The sequence below is a fragment of the Ruditapes philippinarum genome, unplaced genomic scaffold (genome assembly GCF_026571515.1).
Source record: "Ruditapes philippinarum isolate M1 unplaced genomic scaffold, ASM2657151v2 ctg2182_1_1_1_1, whole genome shotgun sequence".
NCBI lineage: Eukaryota > Metazoa > Mollusca > Bivalvia > Venerida > Veneridae > Ruditapes > Ruditapes philippinarum.
This window is the reverse complement of record NW_026856561.1, coordinates 134418-148577: the sequence shown is the minus strand read 5'-3', so window position 1 is coordinate 148577 and position 14160 is coordinate 134418. Positions and strand designations below refer to the sequence as shown.

The 14160-nt window shown below is 32.6% G+C and overlaps 1 long non-coding RNA gene across 1 annotated transcript; it reads right to left on the bottom strand.

Moving 5' to 3' along the window:
* Positions 1-11014: 11014 nt before the first annotated feature.
* Positions 11015-13839, bottom strand: LOC132746995 (uncharacterized). The gene is made up of 3 exons (XR_009628061.1): positions 13702-13839; positions 12271-12722; positions 11015-11144 (listed from the first exon to the last, which is right to left on the bottom strand). It is a non-coding gene; the product is annotated as an uncharacterized LOC132746995 (long non-coding RNA).
* Between the last annotated feature and the right edge of the window lie 321 nt (positions 13840-14160).

The following is a 14160-nucleotide window of genomic DNA, read 5'->3' as shown; positions in this document are numbered from 1 at the left end:
GGTTCTCCAATGCCTTAACCTCCGTCCGCAGTTTATCTCGATATCTTTTAGATTTGAAACTTGAAAATAGAAAATTGTCTTTTGTTAATAAACCTTGAAAAAAAAGAAACATTTATTAAAAAAAATATTTATTCTTATTCAAAACTACGATTCTGTAGCGAAAACTAATGTTTGAATTTAAATCAAATATTGTATTAGCTGAAATAGCTAAACATGTGTCTATGTACAGTTCAACTTCTCAGCTTTATAAAACCGCATATTTAAATAACTCCCGCTGGCAGTTTTTTCTATACAAATAAACTTTGAGTGATTGAAGGTAAGTCATTAAATATAGAAAATATAACTAATCAAATTTATATTCTTTAAGGATCATCCGGCACCCGACACATTTTAGATTTAGAAAATTTTCATTGTCTCATGAACAAACTCCCTCGTCTCGCAATTTTTAGCATTATTTTTGTTTAACTAGCGTTTTCAAATTTTTTAGCTAAACATTGTTCGTTGTTCAATATTTGAATTTCTACACTATTTTAATATTTTTCAAAGGAAATGAGACCATAGAAAAAATAAAGCTCTCAGAACGGTAAAGACATTAGCTTACTTTTTGTGCCAATGTACCAATATAGAATAGGTATATGTATCTTATTTTCTTGTTTCTAACCAAGGAAACCATTCAATATTAAAAATTAATTAAGAATTCAGTGATCAAAATGACAAAAATAATAATGATAAAGAATAAATATAAAAATGAATAAATGTATAATAATTAGTGATATAGAGATAAAAAATAATAACAATAAGCACGTATTTTACGAAGTTTTGAAGGTCTCTCGTTAACCGTCCCTTCAATAAAACCAGTCGTCCAGTTTTACGGTGTAAAATTGGTTACTGTTTCCCATCAAGAATTTCGCGTTTTTCAGAATATTTATACATATCTAGTATGATATAAATTTGCTTGTTTATAAACATTTGACATATCTGTCTAATTGCATTTCTATGAGAACAGTTTTCAAATTTAAAATTGCAAGTACTGATTTGCACTGAACAATAATTATGTCAGTCAACTACATGTATATGTGAAGTGGCAAAGTTCTGGAAGCGGAATTCCCTCTAGAGTAATGAAAACTTAACTTGCAATTGTTTGCTCGAGTCTGTTTATGAAAGAAAAAATAACGCCCCCCCCTAGCACCGGCTGAAACAGTATTCACGATTCAACACGGAAAGTGTTGAAATCAAACTCAAACTAAATGATTTTATTGCATTAAACATACAATATATGTTTATAGCACATGTGCAGGTTCAACGTACGATATGCATAGGCAGAAGATATGGATTTTTTTACAACAACAACAACAGCAACAACAACATTTTATTTGCATAAATGTTATAACAACATTATAGCCATAAAGTATATATAATGTTAACAGTGATACAAGTTCAAATATAAAAAGTACATAAAAGTTAGCACGGGAAGTATAAAAAAGAATTTAATTTCTCTGTCTATTACACGATGCAAAATAAACATATTTGCCTAAACCAATTAATTCTTTAGATGACTTTGTTAATAATAAATTTTCAAATTTTCTTAATGAAGGCCATCTACAGTAATGATGTTTTAAATATTTATTCCTAATTTCTGTGTGTTTGGGACAAACCAAAAGAAAATGATATTCATTTTCGACCATTCGCATATTACAATTTGTACAAATTCTATCTTGTCTAGGTGCATTTATGTACCGACCAGTTTCTATTTTTAAATCATGTGACGAGGTTCTTAGTCTGCATAAGGTTATTCTAAATTTAGCTTCTGAAATTTCATTTAAATATTTTTCACACACGAAATCATGTTTAAATAGAGAGTATGAGCACAGTTTTGGTGTGTTATTAATGCGTGAATACCACGACTGTGTAAAATTATCGTGTATACCCTGTTTAATTTGTGTCAAATTTATTACGTCAGTATTTTGGTTAAGCCACAAATCAGTCATGCCTAACTGGTTTAACATTTCTCTAATGTTGAATGCCCAATTATTTCCATTATAGGATAAATTATTTTCAGTATCATTTCGGAGCATATTGTATATTAACTTTATGATATGGTTATCGAGTGATTTTAGAATTTTTACCCAAAATTTAAGAATAATTGACTTTCGAATAACTTTCATCGGTAATCTACCCAATTCTCCGTATAGACATTCTAAGTTAGTAGATTGTTTTACTCCTAATATTTTTCTACAAAATTTAGTATGAATTTATTCAATATTTTGACCGTCATGAAAGCCCCATACTTCTGCAGAATAATTTAACACTGGCGCTACCAAGCTATCGAATAATTTGCATTTATCTTTAATGGGTAAATCTATTTGATTAATAACAATGAATACATTATGCATAGAGTAAGCTGCATGTTGTGCTAATCGTTTTTGAGTTCTATTCCAGTTGTTATTTTTAAACAGATGTGTTCCTAGGTATTTAAATGATGTAACGATTTCAATTTCAGTGTTATTAAGATAGAATTTATAACTAGTATGGCGACCCTTTTCGATAATCATTGCCTTTGTTTTTTTGGAGTTAATCGTTAATCCCCATGTGTTACAGTAATTTTGTAAATCATTGAGCATACTTTGCAGTGTTGTGGGATCTTGTGCAAACAGTACTGCGTCGTCCGCGAACATGAGTAAAAAGAGTTTGACATCTTCTATTGTAAATATACCATTTATGTTTGTATTTATATTTGTTGTGACGTCATTGACAAAGAATAAGAACAATAAGCTGAAGCTCGGACAGCCTTGTTTTACGCCCGAATCAAACCACCCGGATGTTTCATTTTTATATCGTACGCAACATTTTACCGAGGAATACATTGCCTTTAATGATAATACTAATTTTGAACTTACTTTTTCTTCAATCAATTTTTGCCAAAGTTTAATTCTGTCAATTTTATCATACGCCTTTTCATAATCTACAAATATGCAAAATAGCTTCTTATTTTCACTAAGTGCTTTCGCAATAATAGAATATAATATAAATATGCAGTCAATTGTAGACTTCCCTTTTTGGAACCCAAACTGCGTTTCGTTTATTTTTTCGTTTATTTCTGCCCACTTGGTTAATCTATTTAATAAAATCTGTGAGTATATCTTACTCATAACATTGCTTAACGTTATACCGCCCCCTAGCACCGGCTGAAACAGTATTCACGATTCAACACGGAAAGTGTTGAAATCAAACTCAAACTAAATGATTTTATTGCATTAAACATACAATATATGTTTATAGCACATGTGCAGGTTCAACGTACGATATGCATAGGCAGAAGATATGGATTTTTTTACAATGTGCTTAAAAATACAATGTGAAATATATTAAATTAGTTCATAATAAAACTTGTTTGAAGTTCTGTAAAACTACTTTCTAATTAAATTTGCATATTAAGAATACTTAGATAGTTCTCTTATAATTATTTTAGATTCAGACAACAGTAAATAAGTAAATGTCGGCAATGTAGGCCATGTAAAATAGTAGCGTCTAAGATATTTTTCAATGATTCTGAGGTGCCGAAAAAAATATAACGCCAAGATAAAGTACCAATTGCCACTCAGTTTTTATGTAAGTCCAAGTTCTTTATTAATTGATTAGTATTTGCTTTAAAATAATATTACTTTTCATAAATTATAAGCAAAACTAGGTTGTAAGATAATACATTAATATTAAGAATTTTAGATATACATGTCTATTTAGTTCATATACTATTCGTTCGTAAAAAAGAAGCTTTTACCTTGGGTCAATTTTCTTCTTTTTTGACTTTCTCGAATCCAAGTCTGACGAGTATTCCATTTTTTCACGGTTTTTCTTGCGGGAATTTTATTATCAAATAGCCACGTGAAAAATATATACCAAATTTGAAATATACTATTTTTTCTTCAACGAAATCTTTTTCTATTTTATATGAAGAAAAGTTATTATAACATATATATGAATTAACAACGAATTACATTTAATGTAAATTATGATAACTTGCCGTTTAATCGAGCAAAGATTTGTTGACTCTTTTATTAACACTTATATTGACAGAGCTATCTTTATATTTATTTTGATTTTAGTTACGTCAGGTAAAATCCATTTAGTGGATTTAGACATCATTCTTCAAACGTATTTAGTGTCCAAGTAGACGGAATTAATCATATTAGAAGGTGGGTACTTCAGTGATACCGACTGTTCTATTTATCCTTGTACTTATAAATTGGACGGTGTTAAAGATAAAACTTTTGGTGCTCTCTTTTCTGATTGGTATGTGGGAAAATAAAAAGAAGTGTTTATTTTCTCGTTAAGTTGCACCAATGCAGTCTTGGAGCTTTAAGTAAAGGTTTCAAACAAGAGTCGTGCGTTAAATATACATGTATATTAAACCAGCTGCAAAGAGGGATCACAAAGTAAGCATAACTTACATTCATTGTTAGTTCTCTTCAAGTTATAGTACAGAACAGAACATGAATTTTATTTTTAAACATGACCAGTTCGCTCCTCATCCAAAACATGATTTTACAGTTTTCTATCAGTATTCTAATGTTTTTTATTGTCATTTACGTACCTCAACGCCTGATGCACATTTTCTTTTTCAGGAAAGGAAATTACAGCTCGCTGTATTGCCATTTTATTAAACTATGTGTGTTATGTCCAATGTTCATAATGAACATTTTGAAAATTATTATAAGCTGAAGATGCGTAAAACAAATGAAAAGATAAAAAGAAATAAATAAAAATAACAGAAATAAAAAAATAACACACAATACACACCACTTGCCGAAAAGAGTTTAAAAATGAATAAATTTATGTTATATTATAATTACGTGTATATGAAAATAAATTTCATAATCCTCCACTTTTGTCTTTGACTTGATTTTTTTTCTGCACGAAAAGTTATTACAGGTTAACTTTTTAAACAGCAGCTGTTTTTTTACCAACATTTATTGATAAATCTCTTATAACACTCCTGAATTAATACTGTTCGATACATTTTTTCTGCCGTTTTGTTTCATTTTTATCACACACCCGTTCCGATTTTGCGACTCCGTAAATATGGTATTGCACGGCCGTGCATATATTTTGACTTGACGTCATTAGCTTTATACAAACATAGTGTAAAGACACGCTAAATGTTAACGTTATACCAACAGGCGCGTCAATGAAAAATGATCCTTATTTCACCATATAAATGGTCTTTATTTTGGGTATGTGATAAATAGAATATTAAATTCATGTAAGTTCATTACTGAATTTATTGCACTCGTTGAATAAAATAATATTATGCTCGCCAGTTGCTCGCATAATATAATTTTATTGAATTCGTGCAATAAATTCAGTATTGAACTTACACTCATTCAATATCCTCTATATATTTTCAGTCATGCCACACCCTTTGTCTGCCACTCAGTGGATTGACTCGAAGATGCTTTGATGCTATCTCAACCAAAAAATTTGAATGTTGGTTTGTCAAAAGTTTGTTGTAGAAAGGTCATATGCAAGACATTTCACCGACAGGATACATTGCATTTCATAAATAGTTTTAATGTTTACATCAGAACTACTTAACAGAAGATTTTATATCTTTGCTTAATTATGTTTGAAGTTGATATGACTGAATATTCATCAAAATAATTAAGCCGCATCACGACAAAACCAACATAATGGGTTTGCGACCAGCATGGATCCAGACCAGCATGCGCATCCGCACAGTCTGATCAGGATCCATGCTGTTCGCTATCAGCTTCTATACTTGTCGTAGGGTTTGCAAGCGAACAGCATGGATCCTGATCAGACTGCGCGGATGCGCAGGCTGGTCTGGATCAATGCTGGTCGCAAACCCATTACGATGGTTTTGTCATGACGCGGCTCATATATTATTATCCCCCGCCGAAAAGGCGGCGAGGAATATAGAAATAGTCTCCGTCCGTCCGTCCTTCCGTCTGTCCGTCCGTCCTTCCGTCCGACATTTTTGTCCAGAGCATATCTCAAAAAGTATTTGAGATATCAACTTTAAACTTCATAGGTTGATAGACCTCATTGAGGAGGAGTGCAGTGCATAAGAATGATAACTTTACCTTGCATAATTTTTGAGTTATTGCCCTTTGTTATTTTTCAAAATTAATTTTTGTCAAGAGCATAACTCAAAAAGCCTTTGAGATATCAACATGAAACTTCATAGGTGCATAGATCTCACTCAGGAGGTGTGCAGTGCATAAGAATGATAACTCTTCCCTGCATTATTTTTGAGTTTTTACCCTTTGTTATTTTTCATACTTAATTTTTCACCTGAGTGGAGCATAACTCAAAAGTGTTTGAGATGTCAACATGAAATAACATTGGTGGATAGATGTTATTGAGGAGGAATGCTGTGCGCAAGAATGATAAATCTTCCCTATATAATTTTTGAGTTATTGCCCTTTGTTCTTTTTCATACTATTTTGTCCGGAGCTTATCTCAAAAAGTATTTGAGGTATCAACTTGAAACTTCATAGGTGGATAGATTTTACTGAGGAGGGGTGCAGCACACAATAATGATAACTTACCCTGCATTATTTTTCAGTTATTGCCCTTTGTTATTTTCAGCCATCAGTATTCACATAGGTTTCAAACCTGTAATCACTTCAGCCATAAGTTTTCATTACCAAAAGACCTCTTAAAATTGAATTATTCTGCTCTACTACATATACATTCTTCCAATGAGCAAACCCATTCGGCTGGGGATGGCCATGTTGACATGGCTCTTGTTTTACAATATATCAATGGTTCATCATCTTTCATCACGTCATTAATATATTGGTACATTTCAATGTGCATTTTAGCCTAAATTTTATGTTCCATAACTGAATTTTCCTATATTCCCTTCTAGTGTCAAGTACATGTTAAACTTACCCCAGATAATCATAGCATTTTAGTAGGATTCTTAACTTTCTATGCAATTTAGCTATTATTGTGTCATACAATATGTAATTTCAGATTCAATTGAGACACGGGCTTGCTCCAATCGAGAATATTAAATCAAGTGATAATACATCTAGCATTCAAAATACACCTTCAATTACTTTATGAATTATTGCATTTAAAGGCCCATTATGCATCAGTATGCTTTTATTTTATTTCTCAAAAGCTTTAATTTGGTGTATTTCTACAGTTTCCAAAAAGTAACTCATTGGCCAAGTACCTGAACCATCATTTTCATCTATTGCTGTTTGACAGTTAGTACAATTATAGTGAATTAGTTTTTTTGTATGAAAGTTAAAATAAGTTACTTTGTTTACATTTAGCATATTATATAACACGCTATTTTATATTTATCGCTACGTTCTTCAGATGATATTTAGTATCTAACATGCTCTAAAATTCAGTGAAATATGTTATACTCATAGTTGTTTGAGTGTATTATGTACATAATAGCATGTTCAGATTTGTACCGTATTTCCTTTGGGGGGAATATGTCCCATATTCGAATGATGGCCCCATCAAATGTATTCATAACTCAGATATGGTGTTTTTAAGGTACTGACAACTTTTGATATTTTTCTGTCATTGTAATTCTTTCATGTTTGTGTGTAGGAAATGAGGAGTAATTTTGCGTTTTTACCCGAAACTAAGCATTTTTAGCTCACCTGTCACAAAGTGACAGGGTTTTGTGACAGGTTGAGCTTTTGTGACCGCTATCGTCCGGCGTCCGTCCGTCGTCCGTCCGTCCGTAAACTTTTACTTTACATGACATCTCCTCATAAACCACTAAGCTAATTTCATCCAAACTTCACAGGAATGTTCCTTTGGTGGTCACCTTTAAAAATTGTTCAAAGAATTTAATTCCATGCAGAACTCTGGTTGCCATGGCAACCGAAAGAAAAAACTTTAGATATCTCCTTTTAAAAAACCCAAAGAGCTAGAGCTTAGATATTTGGCATGAAACATCTTCTAATGAGTGTCTACCAAGTTTGTTCAAATAAAAGCCCTTGGGTCAAAATTGGCCCCGCCCCAGGGGGTCATTGATTTTCCCTATATGCATATAGTAAAAACTTAAAAAATCTTCTTTTAAAGAACTCAAAGAGCTAGAGCTAAGGTATTTAGCATGAAACATGTTCTAATGGGTGTCTACCAAGTTTGTTCAAATAAAAGCCCTGGGGTCAAAATTGGCCCCGCCCCGGGGGTCATTGATTTTCCTTATATGTGTAAAGCAAAAACTTAAAAATTCTTCTTTGAAAAAACCCAAATAGCTAGAGTTTAGATATTAAGCATGAAACATCTTCTAGTGAGTGTCTACAGTTTGTTCAAATAAAAGCCCTAGGGTCAAAATTGGCCCCGCCCCGGGGGTCATTGATTTTCCTTATATGTGTATAGCAAAAACTTAAAAATCTTCTTTGAAAAAACCCAAATAGCTAGAGTTTAGATATTAAACATGAAACATCTTCTGGTAAGTGTCTACAAAGTTTGTTCAAATAAAAGCCATGGGGTCAAAACTGGCCCCGCCCCAGGGGTGTCATTGTTTTTAACTATATGTGTATAGTAAAAACTTAAAAAATCTTCTTTTAAAAAACCCAATGAGCTAGAGCTTAGATGTTTAGCATGAAACATCTTCTTATGGGTGTGTACCAAGTTTGTTTAAAAAAAAAAGTCTTGGTATAAAAATTGGCCCTTCCGGGGGTGGGGGAGCAGACGTCATTGTTTTTCATTATATGTGTGTAGTAAAAAACTTAACATCATGAAACATCTTCTAATGGGTGTCTTCCAAGTTCATCAAATGAAAGCTCATGGGTTTAAACTGGCCCCACCCGAGGGGCCTATATACAGGTGAGCAACCTCACGGCCATCATGGCCCTCTTGTTGGTAGCTTTGTATGTATTTTTGACTCTCCGAATGGAGGTGAAAAAGTTAAAAAACAAGCTTTAACAGTTGGCGCCAAACAAGTAAGAAACTTTGGATACATTTTGTGGAAAAACTAAATGGTATGACAGTCACTTTATTTTTCATTTTTAAAAATTCCATTGATTGCACTGTGTGTTAGTGATATTTTTTAAGGAATCGGGCGGATTCTGGAGTATGCTGCACACTTCATATTGGTATATTTTAGGTGTAATTTTGGCTGGGTTGGGGTAAATATAAATTGCTTTCAGTCATTATTTTAGGAGCAATGCATGCAAACTATTATTTTCTTTAATTGTATGTCATATATTCTTGAATAATGCTGTGCAACTGGTTATCTGCCAGTGTAATAGATTTTGAAATGTTTGGAATTATGTTTTTGGCCACACCGAACTAAAGATGTTCATTTTTAGGTCCCCTGACCCCTTTATCCCGAGAAATGAAGTTGGAAACGCGTTCCCCACTACATAGATGGATGTAGGTGACGGAAAATCCCATGGCGGAGTTTGTAATAGATTTTATGGAAACTGTGATTTTTCGTAACCTTAACCAGGATATGTTATATTATATATAGTCAAAATATCTTTATTAATTCACTGTTCTTTATCACGTTATAGACCTATCATTTTCTTTATTGTACATGTAAAATGTAAGTTATAGATATGTACATATGTTACAATAAAATATATAAGTTCTTTTTGTATCGTATATGTGCAACAGTGTTGTTGTTTCTTTGGTTTGTGGAAAGAAATTTAGGACATAAATGTTCTGTTCATACGTCCTTGTTATATGTTGGTTTTACTTATAACATAAAGTTGGTTGTAAATGATTCGGAAAACTTAATGTTATAATACCATTATCAGATTATTTTATTCCATAATGGTGCTTCACAGTTAAATAATCTGCTTGAAGTGAGATAATCTCTTGTTGGGTACTTTCAACCATACAGAGTAAAGACTTTAATTGTATTACTTCAAGCACAGAAAACCGACATTTTTTACCATAGCCGGACAGATTCATGAATTCCTGATATGAAATTTGCTATGTCTGTGTGTGAGGACTAAAGATTCTTATTCCCGACTCTAACTTCTCGTAGGTTCCATCGAAACATTCATCTCTAAAAAATCGGTTGGTTCGAGTGTTTCTCAATACACGTTTTGTGCGTTCAAGAGTTTTCTTATACAAATATTGCGGGTTCTAGTGTTTCCCAATACAAGTTTTGTTGGTTCGAGTGTTTCCCAATAAAAGTATTGTGGGTTTGAGTGTTTTCCAAATACAAGTATTGTGGGTTCCAATGTTTCCCAATACAAGTATTGCAGGTTTAAGTGTTTCCCGATTAAAGTAATGTCGGTTTAAGTGTTTCCCGATTAAAGTAATGTCGGTTTAATGTTTCCCGATTCAAGTAATGTAGCTGTAAGTGTTTTCCGATTCAAGTAATGTAGGTTTAAGTGTTTCCCGATTCCAGTTTTGTAGGTTTAAGTGTTTCCCGATTCAAGTAATGTAGGTTTAAGTGTTTTCCGATTCAGGTTCTGTAGGTTTAAGTGTTTCCCGATTCAAGTAATGTAGGCTCAAGTGTTTCCCGGTTCAAGTAATGTAGGTTTAAGTGTTTTCCGATTCAAGTAATGTAGGTTTAAGTGTTTTCCGATTCAGGTTCTGTAGGTTTAAGTGTTTCCCGATTCAAGTTATGTAGGTTCAAGTGTTTCCCGATTCAAGTAATGTAGGCTCAAGTGTTTCCCGATTCAAGTAATGTAGGTTTAAGTGTTTCCCGATTCAAGTAATGTAGGTTTAAGTGTTTTCCGATTCAGGTTCTGTAGGTTTAAGTGTTTCCCGATTCAAGTAATGTAGGTTCAAGTGTTTCCCGATTCAAGTAATGTAGGTTTAAGTGTTTTCCGATTCAAGTAATGTAGGTTTAAGTGTTTTCCGATTCAAGTTTTGTGGGTTCGAGTCTTACTGTGGCCACGATCATCTTACAGTATAGGACAACATAACTGATAAATCCATCAAGCAGACAAAATCAAATTGATCAATTTAGTTGAGCTTACAGACATTTTTAAATCAACTATATGAATGGAGCTAAAACAAATAACTCCTAAAACAAATAACTCAGAATACAGCAAAGTGTTCTTGAAAATCATCATTTATTGTGTAACAATAACAATCATCCGTACAAGAACAGTAGAGAAAATCAATTGCTGTTGATGAAAACTTTGAAAGACATCGAAGTATGCACAGATGGGAAGGATATCCTGAAAGTATAGAATGTGTTGATTAATTAGGTGAATCATCTAAAATATTTGTTAACTATTACCATACTTGTATTCGAATTCTGTTTGAGTTCCCTCCCTTCAACTGTCAGTAACCAAAAGTTCGTGTTACCTTAAATATCGAGTCCTCATAAAACTCTCCTGATGTATGTAGAATAAAAAGCTTAAATGACCGAGAGCTAAGGCATCTGACTATAAAACTCTTATTTTTTGACCAACGTAATTCAGGACCCATATAGAAGATAAAACGACTATCAATAAAATTACGGAAAATTAAAAGTTTCGTGGGCATATTGTTAAACATGAGAATTGTAGTTCACACCAAAAAGGGGGCTAGGGAAAGCTGTATCTTGTCTTTGCTTAGCTCCAAGTGAACTAATGGTCAAAATAAATTTCAAAAGAAATGATTAATCCTGGCATACAGATAAGCACGTAAACTGCCGGGAAATATGGTATAATATGCAAATAAAAAAAGTATGGCAGTTGAGATTGGCACTAAGTATGAACGGACACGATATGCAAAGTTGACCCGTTAATCACGAAATTACACGAGGTTGTCGAGGACATAAAGAACACGTAATGGGAAAGAAAGCTGATACACGTAACTATTTATTTTAAACAAGAACGCTTGATTGCATGGGGATTGTCATTATTATTAATTATCAAAACTATTGGTTAAACGTTGATTTGACACCAAACAGGAGCAGTTGGTTACATAGATGGAAGACATTAAGTGAGTATCTAAAACTTGCATTGCATTGACATTAAAAGACAATCGTTCCTGTATAAGAAACACTGATCTTGCCTGTAGAGAAAAACGTTATTAAATGAAAAGTTGCAGCCTTGGAACATTTTATTGCTATGAGTGTCGAAACTTACATTAATGTTAATTATGCATTTACATAGTAAGATAATATCAAACAAAAACATATAGTACATGTTTGGTTCACATTTACACACATGCTTTGAGCAAAGTATTTACGTTATGTAGCCTCTATCGCCTTACTGTGCTTCTTGTTTTGTATTGCATAGATGTTTAATGAGAGTCCGCCCTTTCAGGCACCGAGACCCAATAGAGGGGTATAAAAGATACAATTCAAATATATACCTTAATCATCCCATCCTCCAAAAGAATCGCTTTCATATCCACCATTATTGTATCCACCATTACCGTATCCTCTATAAGAGTCACTGTCGTATCCGTCATCATAATCATTACCGTATCTTCCATTCAACCTGACATTGAAACCATTGTTGTTTCTCCCATTAAAGGTTCTGTCGTATCTGTCATCAAAACCATCGTTGGATCTTCCATTAAAGTCGTTGTCGTATCTGTTATCAGAGTCCCTATCATTGTCATCAAACCTATTGCGACTATTGCCATATCCTCCTTCAAATCGTGACTGGAATCCGCCTACAAAATCGTTGTCATAGCTATCATCACGGTCATCATTCCAACCGTTATTTAAGCTGTGACCAATGCTATTGTAAGGCTCATATTGGGCTGTCACGGTCGACACCATGCACACAATGAAAACTGTGACAAGCATTCTTAAATGTCTGAAAATGAAAAAAAGTTAAATACATAGTTTAACAGTAAACACATACAATGTATCTTCTTACACTATTGGTGGCATAGATTAAAGGGCGTAATACTATCATGATTTAATATCGATAATGTGGAACCTCCGTCATATACTGTATCAACTTTATTTTGAAAACATCTAGAAACTTGTTTTTTTTTTCATCTTAAAAAAGGGGAGACCCATTGGAATCAACGAAAACAACACAATTATATAAAGAATGCTGACATGGTTTGATTGAGTCCGTTCAAGAAGGATAAATCACTAGCACCGGTTTAAGTGGTATTCAAACTTCAACGGTAGATGTGTTAGAATCAATGATCCCATAAAGCAACACTCTCAGAAGTTATGGAAACAATTTTGGAAAAAAATACATGAAAATTGTAGACTCGGTTTGATTGAGTCTGTTCATAGGGGATAACGGAAAAGTGCAATATCCTTCATTTTATACAAATGACTTATAATATATAAACAAAATAAATGTTCCGGAATAAAATATTCAGATGCTATAGAAATAATATATGCAAAACGGAAATTTATTCTATCAATTTAAATATTTTAGTATGTTTTTCATAAATACGCAAACGAAATTAATAATAATTGTAATTTATGACATATAGCTATAAACCATAGAAAAAATATAATTTAATTTTGCATAAATATCACCAAATCATGCAATACTACTTATGTACGTTTGGAGAAACTCGTATTTGATGAGATGCTTATGAATAAAGTATAAATAAATTATGAACGCTTCGCATTCGAGTGAAAATATAGCATTCGGCAATTTTCTCGAAAGAATGTAATTTGACGTTAATCTGAAACAAAAACGAAACACACATGCTCTGTTAATACATATAAAGAAACATTCAATAAGGTAAAATCTTTCATTTAGGTTATAAAGGTTATCAATTTATTCTAAATAAGATTGAATTAAGCAATATTTAACAACTTACCGAACAAAGTCTCAGTCATTCAGGGTCTAGCAAAATTATCCATTTATCAAATGTTCTTATATAACCATTTCAATACTTCATATGTTAATTATAAATCTATGACGCATTACAAGATCAAACGTGATCTGACGTATCAACGGAAGGTCAGAAATTATAAAAGGAGGCATTCATCAATAATCATGACTCTGCTTTTCCAAGTTCTTGGTATAATTTAGGAAGGAATGATAATTAAAGTTTAAATTCCTAACTCGCCCACACGTTATGAATAGACTATCGATTGATGGGTGATTTATAAAATTATATGCATAAACGATTGTTATATAACAAAACGGTGCATCGATCTATATTTAACCAGCTAATGTGATGAACTTTCAAACAGACGTATTTTAATGTTGCAACAGGTGACCTGTCTCATTGAACTTTAAAACAAGACATTGAACCTAGGACAATCACACCTTT